This window comes from Microcebus murinus, chromosome 10, assembly GCF_040939455.1.
Source record: "Microcebus murinus isolate Inina chromosome 10, M.murinus_Inina_mat1.0, whole genome shotgun sequence".
Lineage (NCBI taxonomy): Eukaryota > Metazoa > Chordata > Mammalia > Primates > Cheirogaleidae > Microcebus > Microcebus murinus.
This window is the reverse complement of record NC_134113.1, coordinates 35525291-35540133: the sequence shown is the minus strand read 5'-3', so window position 1 is coordinate 35540133 and position 14843 is coordinate 35525291.

The window sequence follows — 14843 nt, the reverse complement described above, 5'->3', positions numbered from 1 at the left end:
TAAAGGAGATAATTATATGTCTTGGTAAATTGAGAAGCTACTCATGGCATGTTATTGGGAAATGATAGAAATGAAATGTTTCAACAATGTGACTCCAAGTGAATATATGTCCAGAACTACTCATTATAAGTTGGCTATTTTCAGATCTGACAGGTCATAAAGTTATTAGACACGCCTATCAGCTGTCCATCAAAAGATGGAAAAAACACATCTGGGATCAAGTCCAGGCTGGGCCACAATGGCAGACACAAAGAGTACATGGGAACACCAAGATTATGGACTCTACTTATCAAGGTATATCTATTTACTTATACATTTGATTGTCCAAATTGTGAACAACAAAGCAATACTGAGCCCCAGATCAGCCTCCTTCAGTCCTGAAAGGGCCAGTAGTTTGTCCTCACAGAGAAAGATACAACTTGTGGGGTGGGTTTTCTTTTCCTCTTTGCAGAGCATCAACCAACACCACCACAGAAGGACTTATGAAGCAACTAATGCATGGGCATAGAATCCTACACTGCATAACATCTGAACAGGGACTCACTTCACAGTGAAGGAGGCACGAGGGTGAACCCATGTCCATAGGATCCACTGGTCAAATCTTACACCACACCATCCAGAAGCAACTAGCCTCATACAGTGCTGTCTTTTAAAGCATATGTGTATGTCTTTTAAAGGTATAACTGAAGGAAGCACTCTGAAAAGACCAAGCATTATCCTTCAGGACATAATGTCTTCATTAAATCAGTGATCATGGTATAGTGCTGTATCCACAGTAGGAAAGTTACACAGGCCCTTCCATTAAAGGGTGGAAGCAGGAGTGACCCCACTTATCAACCCTTCCAAAGGCCCAATGGATGATCTTGTGCTTCCTGACCCCATCCCTCTGGGCCCTTTATTGCTGGAGATTCCAATGTCCAGAGGGAAAACACTCTTGTTAGGAGACCATACACGGGACCAACCAGGAAGCAGAGGAGTTCACTATCCTGACAAGACTGATGACTGCAATCAGCAGGAGGCAGAGCTGCTTTTACAGAATGAAGACAAGGAGCAATAAGTGTGTGAGTCAGGTGTTCTACTTGAGTGCCTTCTGCTGCATATTTGCCCAATTGTTACTATGAACAGATATATACGGCAATTCTAAAATGGAAAAGATATGATTATAGAAAGGCTCAAGATCTCCACTAACTTTAAGAAAAGCAAAATATGATAAGGATCTATATTATTATAATGGAACTGATCTCTAGCCACTCTCTAACACCTGTCTTTATTCTAATTGCCACACTTAGTAAGCATTTGTCCTATACCTGAAATCTCTTTCCTAAGACATTGGCTTAAGTGCTTATCACCTCTTCTTGTCTGAAATAAGATATCACCTTTTTAGTAAGCGCTTCCCTGGCCATGCTATTTAAAACACCATTGCTTTCCAGTTATCTGTACTTCGTGTCTGCTTTTTCTCCACGGTACGCATGATCACTTAACATACAACATAATTTACATATTTATTTGTGTATTATCTCCCCCTTACCCCAAATCAAATGTAGGCTTCAAAAGGACTGGGATTTTTGTTTATATAATACTGTATCTTCATCCACTAGAACAGTGCCTGGTACGTTCCAGAAGATCTTATCAAATGCATTAATGAATGAGTATCATTGCAGAGAGCAATTGTTACAGTGTGAAACAACATAAAGGGAAGCTAGATTGAAAATATTACAGTGTAAGTGGACACCAAGAAGTAGCATCATCATCATCATAATACCTAACATTTATTGAATACTTATTATAGTCTGGAAAATTTATAACTTGTTTTACATGCATTATCCTATTTAAACCTTCCAACTCTATAATACAGATCTTAGTATTATTCCTATTTTCTCTGTGGCTCAGAAAGGTTAAGTATCTTAATTAAGATAGATATAATTGGCAGAAGTCTTATTTAAACTATATCTGACATCAAAGCCTGAATTTATAACCTGAACTCTCAGATGAACACTAAAGTAAGAGAACAGTTTTAGAACTTTATAGTAAACTACAAAAAAAAAAAAAGGAAGAGGACAGAGAAATATTGAACTATTTAAATAATAAGAATTACAAATATTTCTTAGTAAAAAAGTATGGTTTAACAAAAGTAATGCTTTTAAAGAAACCAGAAACACATACCAAAACTCATAAAAAATAAAGCCTTCAACTACACCCTACATACCCACAATTGCCTTTATTCAAAAAAGTAGGTAATGACTATGCTTTGTCAATAGTTTTTGAAATCAATTTTAATGGAAGCTAATTAAAAGAATATTAATAGACTAGAACAGAATCATCACATACACTGGCACTAGCAATATTCTAATTCTAGTAAAGGAAAATAGAAATTTTTATGGAGACACAGATAATAATATATGCTCTAGAATAGAACACATCTTTAATTTTCAAATCATTAGATGCATCCCCTGCTATTTAAACATACACACACACACACACACAAATGTGCACACACCAAATGGAAGTATAGTATGATTTTTTTCATTTTGTCTTATGAGGTCTAATTGAGACCCAGGTGCACAATGTCATAGAAAATATGTTATCTCAGAAGCAGACAACTAAATGCTCTCAGTTGCTTTAAAAACATTCAAATTTCAAGGACAGTTACTCTGTTGCTTGAATGAAAAGCAAATGAAAGCTCTACAGAAAGCCAGCAAATCAAAAGAGAACCACAGATATTGAAGGCACTTCTGTCAAGGCTAAGAAACAATGGTAAATATATGGATTGTACACAGAATAATTTCAATAAGTATAAAATTAGAGGAAGCATTTCTTTTGAAAATTTCCAGTACATTTGTTACTTTCATCTATATTTTTACATTTGTTGAAAAACTTTTCACTATCTGAAAAATTGTAGGAAACATTTATTATGCTTTAAAATGCACATATAAGAATTATAATGTTACCACATAGCTAGTTTATTCATTCATTTCTACAATTAAACATACACACACACACACACCACACACACATAGGCACAATAGTTGAAAGCCTCTTGGGTACTAGATTTCTTAGTAGGTTTGATGTAGAGATAAATATGCAATTTTCTTTGGTCTGAAAGTCAATTAGCAGAAACACACATACGTTGCAAATTGCAGTACAATATGAGAAATGGTATGGGTATACAGAGAAAAAATCCTGCATGAAAAATAGCTAATTTTAAAGGAAGAACTCACAAATATGTAAATTGAGGGAAGTGAAGACTTACAAGATAGATGTTGGTCTTGAGAAATTTGGAGACATGGAAAAGTCACAGTGAGACATTCGGTATGGAGAAAGCACAGGCTGTTGAAGCAAAGCAAGAGGTAGAAGACTGCGCTGGAAGTGATGTGTTCTCATCAAGTAACAAAAAGGAGAGAAAGAACATTTTAAACAGGAAAAATAATGTAATCAGCTTAATTATTTAAAAGATCAACATAGAGGTGTGCAGGATGTGCTGGCATTATTGGTGATGGAAGGGAGAGACTGTATATGCTACATGTTAGACAAAAAGAAGATCTGGTCTAAACTAAGTTGTGCAAACTATTCTTAAGCCAAGGTGCGATCTGTTGGGGTTGTTTGTTATAAACAGCAGTAAAAGTAGGCAGATGCTATGCATGGCGTTCATTAACATATTTGCTGCCTAATATCCTTCTCTGTTTACCCATATATGGTAATAACAGTAGAATTTTTTTCAGGCATTTAAGTTTGTGAGCTTTGGATTTAAATTTAGGAGTGGCAGAAAAGTTGGGGAGGAGAGATCACAAGTCTTCCTTTTGCTGTCTCATTTAAAGCTGATCTTCCAACAACAGAGTATTTATAATGCTTTTTTCATCCTTAATAAGCACATTCATATTCTCCATAGTTTGGATAACAATTTTTTAAAAATATTAGAATTATGAATGTCTGGACAATAAGGCCCTTTTTAACTATAAGGGTTTTAATGGATATTTCTAGTCACAGTGCTATTTATTTCTTGAAGATTATCAGTATTTCACTATATACTATTAATATGTATTTGATTCTTGGGCTTATTACCGATGTCTTCTGATCCCAAACAAATTATTTAGCACTTAACTTTTAAGTCACATTCTCTGTCAAACAATTACTAAAAGAAGCACAAAAAGATATATCATAATCAATGAACCAATTTCAGGTCAAGCAGTCAGTGAAATCCAAATGTGAGAAATCAATCCACAATTTGAAGAAAACAATGAAAAACCTGATGCAAGTTTATTTTATGATAACTACTTTGTCTTTCACAGTGAGAAATAGTTGAGAACTGTGGAGGTTATCATTAAAGGCACAGAATTCCATTCATCATACACATATTTTTGGAGATATTGGTTTTTTGAAAATATTGATTCTGATGGAATTTTACAGTGTATTTTGAAACCAAAATCTTCCCCAAACAGCTTATTCTATCAATTCAAGACATAGAGTGAAATGAACCAAGTGCTATAATTCTGTGTGTGATCTCCAAACTGACAAAACAATTACCCAGTTATTTTCTGCTGTGAGATCATCTGTAATTGCAAATGGCAAAAACGTTTTTGGGTTTTTATTTTGTTTTGCTTTGTTCTGTTCTGTTGGAAGAGAAAGTGAATCCATACTTCTATTAGTATTACTACATTTAACAAATATTTACTTTGACAGAATTAATATGAAGAAAATTAAGGTGTTTTTAAAAAGAAAATGTTGTATCTTTTCAGCAAACACAGATGAAAATATTTCAACCTAAATTAAGTTGTTAATTGCATAAATTATTTGTTTAAACTGCAAAATTATTAGTGTTAGGGAAACACATGAAATAAAAAATGTAATTTGGAAAAAAGGATGAGGTAGCTGGGAGCTAAGACACAACTGTGCACAATTTAACATAATATAACTAGAACTGTGGCATGATTAAATGCTTTTAAGATAGCATTTAAAAAGTATTTACTTATTGGGCCATTAATATACAATCAGTTCTTATGATTTGTTCATAAACCTTGATTATATAGTGGTTCTTTTCCTGTTAACAAAATAACTGATTAAATCTCTACTTTATATAGATATGGCCTACAATAACAGAAATATACTGTTTTAAGATGGAAAGAAGTTATGATTTTATAATTGAGAATACTGACATAATTTTCTGAATATTAATACTTAATATTTACTGAAGGCTTTCTCTGTGGCTACTACTTAACATGTTCTATCTCATTTAAACCTTACACCAACTTCTGATCTAATGCCATTATTATCCCCACTTTACATAGAGGGAAACTAAGGTTCAGAGAACTTAAGAAGGCCGAAGGCCTTCTTTATACCGAAGGCCATAAAACTTATCATTAGCCAAGTTTTATCATTAACATTCAGTTAGCATTTGAATTTACACAGTTTAACTAAAAAGCCTAAATTCTTAACTGTTATACCATACCTCAAAGCTCATAATGAAAATTACAACAAAAAGAGTTCACTAGCATGAGAAAAAGTGTAAAAACTGTCAATATTTTAAATCTCTGACACAGTTTTTCATCTTTATTAACATTTACTGCTTAAACAACTTGTGAATGAGTTTTAACTTAAAATTGACTAACATTCAACCATTTGTTTAGTGACCTATGAACTAAAAAACTGCAGTCATGCATCACTTAATGACAGGGAAATATTCTGAGAAATTCATCTTTTAGGTGATTTTGTCACTGTGAGAACATCATAGAGTGTAGAGTATACTTACACAAACCTAGATGGTTACTACACACCTAGGGTATGTGATATACCCTATTATTCCTAGGCTACAAACATGTACATCATGTTACTGTACTGAATACTGTAGGTAATTGTAGCACAATGGTAATTATTTGTATATCTAAACAGAGAAAACATATAGTGAAAATATGCTGTAAAATATTTAAAAATTGGCACACCTGTATAGGGTGCTTGTCATGAATGGAGCTTGCAGGACAAGAAGTTTCTCTGGGTGAGACAGTGAGTAATTTATGAGTGAATTTGAAGGCCTAGGACATCACTGTACTCTACAGTAGACTTCATAAACATTGTACATTTACACTACATTAAATTATAAAAAATAAAGTAATTGCACTATGATGTTAAAATGGCTATGATATCACTATGCAATAGAAATTTTTCAGTTCCTTTATAATCTTATGGGACCACCATCATTGACTGAGAAATCATTATGCAGTGCATGACTGTAATTGGAAGTTTTGAGTTTTATTCTTCATGGATCTGTCTCTTATGCCTGATGATAGCCTCATTTTATTTTATTTTATTTTTTGTTTCCAAATTCTGCTGTTATAAATGTCCCTGGGATTAATGCGATATCCTCATGTCAACAGATCCCCCTCCCCCACCCATTTGAATTCTTTTTTTTTCCTTTTATTTCATAATATTATGGGGGTACAAATATTGTTAGGGTTACATATATTGCCCCTGCCATTCCTCCCCCTGTCCCCCGCCTTACCCAAACATCAAGGGTGTCCTACTCCCAGGTGGTGCTCACAGCACTTATTTTGTAACTATATATCCTTCCCCTCTTCCCCCCTCCCATCTGCCCACCACCCGATAAAACTTTTTTTCCCTTTTTTTGACCTTTGGGTTACATTGTATATCTTTGCCTTTCCCTAGAAGGGTTAGAGATATTCCCTCCCTCCCCACAATGCTCACCACAACCCTAAGATGTGTATCTCCCCCTCCCACAAATCCTGGTGAGCACTACCACCATCTGAGTACCATAGCTTTAATCAATCAGTACCAATTTGATCGATAGCCTCATTTTAAAAAAGCAAATCCATTTCCAGTTTTAGTCTATTTTTTAATTTTCTAAAAACTTATTTTATTGAGGCATAACTGATATGTAAAAAAACTGCACATGAATTTGGACATATGTATATACCTGAGATACCACTACCACAAAGTATTAAACATATCCATCACCTACAAGAGTATCCCTGCATTCTTTTGTGAGGTTTTTTGTGTGTGGTCTTTTTGGGGGACTAGGAATACTTAATATGAGATCTATTTCACCGTTCCCCCAGCTCCTGAAACTACCAGTCTATTTTCTGCTTCTGAATTTGAACATTTTAGATACATTCTATAAGTGGAATTATGCAGAATTTATCCTTCTCTGGCTTATTGAACTTAGTATAATGTCCTCCAGATTCATTCATGTTGTTGCAAATGGTAAGATTTCCTTCTTTTTTAAGGCTGAACAATATTCCATTTTGTGTGTGTGTGTGTATCACATTTTCTTTACTCATCTGTGAATGAACATTTGGGTTTGTCCTCATATCTTGGTTATTGTGAATAATGCTATAATAAACATGGGAGTGCAGATATTTCTTTAAGGTCCTGATTTCATTTCGTGGTTGCACCATTTTACATTCCCATTAACAGTGTAAAAGGGTTCCAATTTCTTATTTATATTCTGTTCTCAATCAATATTTTTGTTGTTTATTTTTATTTTAACTCACATAGTTATGCAAATGCAAGATATAAAAATTTTATTAATGAGGTAATATCTGCCACAACTATTCAATTATATGATTGGATCTTCTGGATCATAAGGCCTGAGGGGCAAGACAGTGGGTACCACAGCATACACCTGCCACAGAGCCCACTCCTGCAGAGCCCCTTCAAAGCTTATGCATTACTCAACAAATGGGTCAAAGCAGCACCCAGAAATGTGGCCTATATTACCACCAAAATCCAAAGAGGCGTTGAGCCTCTTTGTTCATGAATGAGTTGTACACAACATAGTAATCTGTACCCTGGCATGCCCTAGATTTCTCAGCCCCTGGGATCAAGACAGATGTGGCCATCTTCTAAATTTCATAAAGGAGTTTCTCTCTCATTTTCTGGCACTCATATGTTTTACTAATCATTTGGTCACTCCTTATTTCCTGCTTACCAGATCCAATGAATCTAGGATGGAGATAAAATATAGAAAAAACCCAGCATATTCTATAGTATTCTGTCACAGAAACAAAATAAAAATATCAGAAAAAAACAAAAGGGGCCATGTTACGGTATTGACTTTACTATAACAGAAAGAGATCACCAACTGATTTCATATCTTACTTTAATTGGTTTTCTAAATTGTCAAAAAATAGGTTCAGGATCGGTGATATGGCTCCATTGAAATGTTCTACTTTCTTTCTAGACAAGGGAAATCAATAGATAATGCCTATAGTTAATTTATGTCTTTCAGACCTATGGTCGATTATAAAAACCGAAGGTACAAATGATGGGTGGATTCCGATCTGGGTTTTATTTATATTATGTCAGGTAATTCATGCATGTGTGACAGTGTTTCCTAATAAGTTTTCCCCTAGCAATGTACAGCACAAATTAGGAGAAATTTGTGGGAAATTTAATATATGAAATGAAACTTTTTTCTTTCTTCTTTTTAAATTTTTCATATTGTAAGTTTTTTTTCAGTTTAAGTTGATATGCAGCCTAAAGTCACCAGACTAATATTTCATAGTGCTATTTTGATGCTAAAAATGTGGTCACCATTTTAATTACATGTTCATTATATATGAAGTCTAACAACAAGATAATTCTTTAATCACTCATAAATTTGGCCATCAAAAACAGTTTCAAAAAGGTATTCTAATTTTTTTATTCCAAAATATTAAGGGAGTACAAATGATAAAGCAGATAAAAGCATACATGGGCAAATAACACCCTATGCAATAAATGGTGCTGGGAAAATTGGATAGCCACATGCAGAAGAATGAAACAGGATTCCTATCTTTCACCATATACAAAAATTAACTCAAGATGGTTTAAAGACATAAATGTAAGACCTGAAACTATAAAAATTCTAGAAGAAAACTTAGGAAAACTTCTCCTACACACCAGCATAGGCAAAGAATTTATGACTAAGACCCAAATGGCAAATACAGCAAAAACAAAAATAAATAAATGGGACTTAATTAAATTAAAAAGTTTCTGCACACCAAGGAAAAACACAACATTGTAAAATATTTTAAATTACACCATCATTTACATATTCATATTATCAATAGTGTTTATTTTTAAAGACAAAACTCATTTAATATAGCTATTTTATTTCCATTTAACAAGTCTTAGGGCCGGGCACAGTGGCTCACGCCTGTAATCCTAGCACTCTGGGAGGCTGAGGTGGGAGGATTGCTCAAAGTCAGGAGTTCGAAATCAGCCTGAGCAGGAGCAAGACCCCGTCTCTACTATAAATAAAAAGAAATTAATTGGCCAACTAATATATATAGAGAGAGAAAAAATTAGTTGGGCATGGTGGTGCATGCCTGTAGTCCCAGCTACTCAGGAGGCTGAGGCAGTAGGATTGCTTGAGCTCAGGAGTCTGCTTGAGCCCTGTGAGCTAGGCTGATGCACTGCACTCACTCTAGCCTGGGGAACAAAGTTGAGACTCTGTCTCAAAAAAAAAAAGAAAGAAAGAAAGAAAAATAGTAAAAAGTCTTAGGATCTCATCTTTGCATCTAATTGCCTCCCCAGGAATGGAAAAATATCAGGATAATAAAATCATATGTAATTGCAGAAGAAGTCTGATGATGCTTACAATTGGGTGTTACAAACATTTACTAGAAGACTGAATATATATATTTAAAATATATGTATATGATATTCATGATCTTCTTAATACATATGATATGTAAAATCCAGTGAAATGGAATGAATTAGAGTTCAGTTTTATCAGGCTAATTACATTATGGCTTATAAACTAGAATCTAAAAACAATGTCAAAAATGTGCTCAAATATATTTTAAATTGTCATCACTTACATAAATATATAGAAAATAATTTATAATTTTATAAATTATAACTGAATAAAACCAAAGCATCTTAGTGCATTTTCTGGGTGAATATATATATATTTCTAATAATTAGAAGCAAATGTAACTATAATCATGGTGCCAATTTTATAAACTAAATGCTGCAAAAAGCACATCTAATATAATCCATAGAGAAAATCAGACAAAAATTTCAAATAAACTTTTCCATAACCTACCATTATCATTTTGCAGGAATTGCCCATTCTGTTATTTTCTTACCATTTCCACTTTTAGTTTGTGAGTTAGCAAGACTCTATTTTTGAGCTGCGCAAAGATATCTTTGAATTATATATAGAATAAGCAGGCACATGACTTAAATGAGATATTTCCTCCCTATAGAATAATCTGTACCATTTATAGTACTTCTTAAGATCAACTTTTTTGTATTTAACAAAATTCTTGAATAAATATACAGATGAATCTAGAGCACATTATAGCATATAAAAAAGGACATGTGAGGACAGAAATAACAATCAGAATAAAATACATTTATGGTGTCTTAACAAAGGTACTCCTTGAAGAGTAAATTTTTTTTTACCAGGTACATTGGCAACATCAAGTGTACCAAACCTCATGGAATAGTAATTAGTTTTTCAATATGAAATTAAAGTATAAAATAGGGTGTTTATAAGAAAACTATATGTAATTTTTTTAAAAAAAAATAACTAGATATTAAAAATATATAAATGTATGGCCAAACCTGGGAAATATTATATAATATTATAAAAGTAATTAATTTGAAATAGTAAATATAAAGCTATTTTAAACATAATGAGAGCAGGCACCAGGTCTGTTTTACTCACATACCTAATATTCTGTAGAGTATATGATATTTTGTTAGACTTAAATTGATCTAAATATCACTTCTGATATTAATGTCATATTTTTCAAGATAAAATAATATAAAAAACAAAAGATACTTCCAGACAAGCAAACAAACAAAACTGAGAGAAATCACGACCAATAATCTTTAACTTAAGTAATTTGCAGAGGATAAACTTCAGAAAGAAAGGAAAAAGTCTGAATAAGTAGCATTCATAAATTATAGTGGTAGGTACGATTTGGACATTCTGCGAAAAATAATCATCATAATATCTAACTTTAAGAGTTAAAATGAAATTAAATAAAAAATAGCATAATAAGTTTGGAATGACATGTCAGAGTTAAAGCACTCTAAAATCACTTTCTTGTTTGGGAAGAGGATAACAATGTTGATTAAATTAAAATATTTTAAGACAAATGTGCCTATTAAAAATTCTAGTTAACTTCTAAAAAATAAAGATACAATGAATACTTCTAATATACACAGCCAACATCATACTGAATGGGGTAAAGCATAAAGCATTCTCCCTAAAAACTGAAACTAAACAAAGATGCCCACTTTCATCACTTCTATTCACTATCATACTGGAAGTACTAGCTAGAGCAATCAGGCAAGAGAAAGAAATAAAGGATATCCAAATCAAGAAAGAGAAGGTCAAACTATCTCTGTTTGCCAATGATATTATCATATATCTAACAAACTGTAAAGACTCTTCCAAAAGACTCCTAGAATTGATAAATACATTCAGTAAAGTCTCAAGTTATAAAATTAACATATAAAAGTTAGTAATGTTTCTATATATATGAATAACAACCAACTTATGAATCAAATCAAAAACTCAATCTTATTTACACTAGCAGCAAAAAACCCCCACCCAAACCCAATAAAAACCCTCATAATGTACTTAACCAAGGAGATGAAAGGCCTCTACAAAGAGAACTATAAAATGATGATGAAAAAAATTAGATGTGACACACAAATGGAAAAGTATCCCATGCTCATGGATTGGAAGAATCAGTATTGCTAAAATGTCCATATTGCCCAAAGTAATCTACAAAGTCAATGCAATCGCAGTCATTTTTCACAAATTTAGAAAAAAACAACCCTGAAATACATATGGAACCAAAAAAAGAGCTTAAATAGCCAAATCAATCATAAGCAAAAGAACAAATCTGGAGACATTACACTATCCAACTTGAAATTATACTGCAATGCAATAGTAACCAAAATAGCATGGTATTGATATAAAAGCAGACACGTAGACTAAAGGAACAAAATAGAGAGCCCAGAAACAAAGCCAAATACCTACAACCAAATGATCTTTTTAAAAGCAGGCAAAAACATGCACTGGGGAAAGGACACTCTATTCAATAAATTGTGCTGGGGAAACTGGTTAGCCTCACACAGAAGAATGAAAATCAATCCTTATCCCTCCTCATATATAAAAATTAACTCAGGATGGATTAAACACTTAAATTTTAGACCTTAAAAGATAAAAATATTAGAATAAAACCTAAAAAAAATTATCCTCAACATTGACCTAGTAAAGAATTCATGACTAAGACCCCAAAAACAAATGCAGCAACAAGAAAAATAAATAAATGGGACTTAATTAAACCAAAAAGCTTCTGCACAGCAAAAGATATAATCAACAGACTAAATAGACAACTTACAGAATGGGAGAAAAAATTCTCAAACTATATATGTGACAAATGCCTAATATTCAGAGTCTATAAGGAACTCAAACAAGTCAACATGTAAAAAACAAATAACTCCACTAAAAAGTAGACTAAAGACATGAACAGATATTTTTCAAAAAAAAAGAAACAAATTTCCAAAAACAATATGAAAAATTGCTCATCATAACTCATTATCAGGCAAATTAAAACACAATGAAATACCACCTTATCCCTTTTAGAATGAGCATTGCTATGAAGCCAAAAAATAAGAGATCCTGGTGCAGATGGGATGGGGTGAAGAAGGAATGCTTGTATACTGTTGCTGGGAATGTACATGAGTACAACCTCTATGGAAAACAGTACAGAGATTTCTCAACAAACTAAAAGTAGACCTACCATTCAGTCCAGCAATTCTACTATTGAGGATCTACCCAAAGAAAGAAAACCATTGTATAAAAAACACACCTGCACCCACGTTTATCACAGCACAATTCCCAACTGCAAAGACATGGAACCAAACTAAGTGCCCACCAACCAACGAGTAGATAAAGAAAATGTGGCATATATATCATAGAATATCATTCAGCCATCCAAAAGAATGAAATAATGTCCTTTGCAGCAACTTGGATGGAACTGGAGGTCATTATTCTAAGTAAAGAACCCAGAAACAAAGAATCAAATACCACATAGTCTCACTTAAAAGTGGGAGCTAAGCAGTGGGTATGCATGGTCATATAAAGTGACTTGATGGACATTAGAGACTCAGAAGTGGGAAGGTGGGATGGAGGTACAGGGTGAAAAATTACCTTATTGGGTACAATGTACTCTATTTAGCTGATGGGTATATTAAAAGCCTAGACTTCACTATGCAACCCAGCCATATAACAACAACAAAATACACAAACACACACAATACTTATAATGCCCTAAATCTATTTAATTTTTTAAAAGGGGGAAAAAGAATGAATACATCAAAGTCAATAAAAGGAAAATGAAGAGAAAAACCTGAATGAAAGATGGTATTTAAAGCCATGGGACTGACTGTGATATCCAATGCAATGTGTGCAGATAGAAGAGGGAAGAAAATTAGAACTGAACTGTGCAATATGAAGAGTTGAAGCAGAGTAAGAAATGGCAAAGGGGATAAGAAGGAGATTAGTGGAATTAGAGGAAAACCAATAAAGTGTGCTGTTGGCAAGCTAACAGAAGAAAGTATAATGAGAAGAGAGTAATAAATTGTGTTAAATGCTGATAATAGGTCAAACAAATGAGGAATGAGAACAGACTACTGGACTTTCAATGTGGTCATTAGTCAACTAGAAAAGAGTAGAATGTTTAGGAGTAACTTGATTGGAGTGATTTAAGGAGAACAAGTAAATTGGAGACAGCAAATATAGACAAATTTTTTATGAGTTTTCCTGCAAAGGAGGAAAAACATGGCATGGGAACTAATGGGAAAGAAATGTTTTCTGATGGAATAAATAACACAATATTTGTATACTGATTCAGTAGCAAGTATAAAAAAAGAAAGAATGAAGTTGGAGAGGGGAGGTTCCTAGGAAAATGAAATGGAATAGGTGACAGGAGATGGAATTTAGTTCTTGAGTAGATGGGCTGACTTTAAAAAGAAACATTAATAATTCATAAATGGTAGTGAGCATTTTGGTATAAATGTGCTACTATTTGGTAGATGGTAGATGTAGTGGTTTTCTATGAAAGTTTGCTAATGATTACATTTGCCAATGAAGTATTCAAAATGAATTTAAAGTGAGACATGTTGCATTAGAATTTGGAGGGGCTGTAATCACGGTAATGACAATCCCCAGGGTATTCCCATGGAATTGAATGGCTGAGGTAGGATGGAGGGCAAGATCAATGGAGGAGAGGAAGTCAAAGATAGAGACACTAGGGGGTTGGAAACATTTTCTACATGTGTATTTAAAATGCTCAATATTAAGTCACAACAGAGGGAGTTAAAAGGGGAGTTAAAATTCTCAAGAAATGAATGCCATCAATAATATTATAGATTCTAATGAAGAAGATGATTGATATAAAAATTGTGTTCCCCAATTTTATCTTAATTTAAATCTTTGCTGTTGAATTAAAAACTGACTTATAGTTAGATTATTTCTGGATATTATTTTTAAGTGGTATTAAAACTCTATATGACTCTGTAGATTAACACCTACCCCCAAAGAATATATTAAATATCTAGCCAGTGTTGCCAACTGAAACGAAATAGAAAGTCTTCTTCCATATACATGGAGGGAGGGTGATGTGGTTTCAGTGTTTACCCACTCCAAAACTCATGTTGAAATTTAATTGCCATTGTAACAGCATTAAAAAGTGAGACCTTTAAGAGGTGTTTAAGTCATGAAGGCTCTACCTTCATGAATGAACTAATGCTGTTATCAAGAGATTGTGTTCATTATTGTGGCAGTGGCTTCCTGCTCTCTTGTGCTAGCTCTCTCTCTCTCT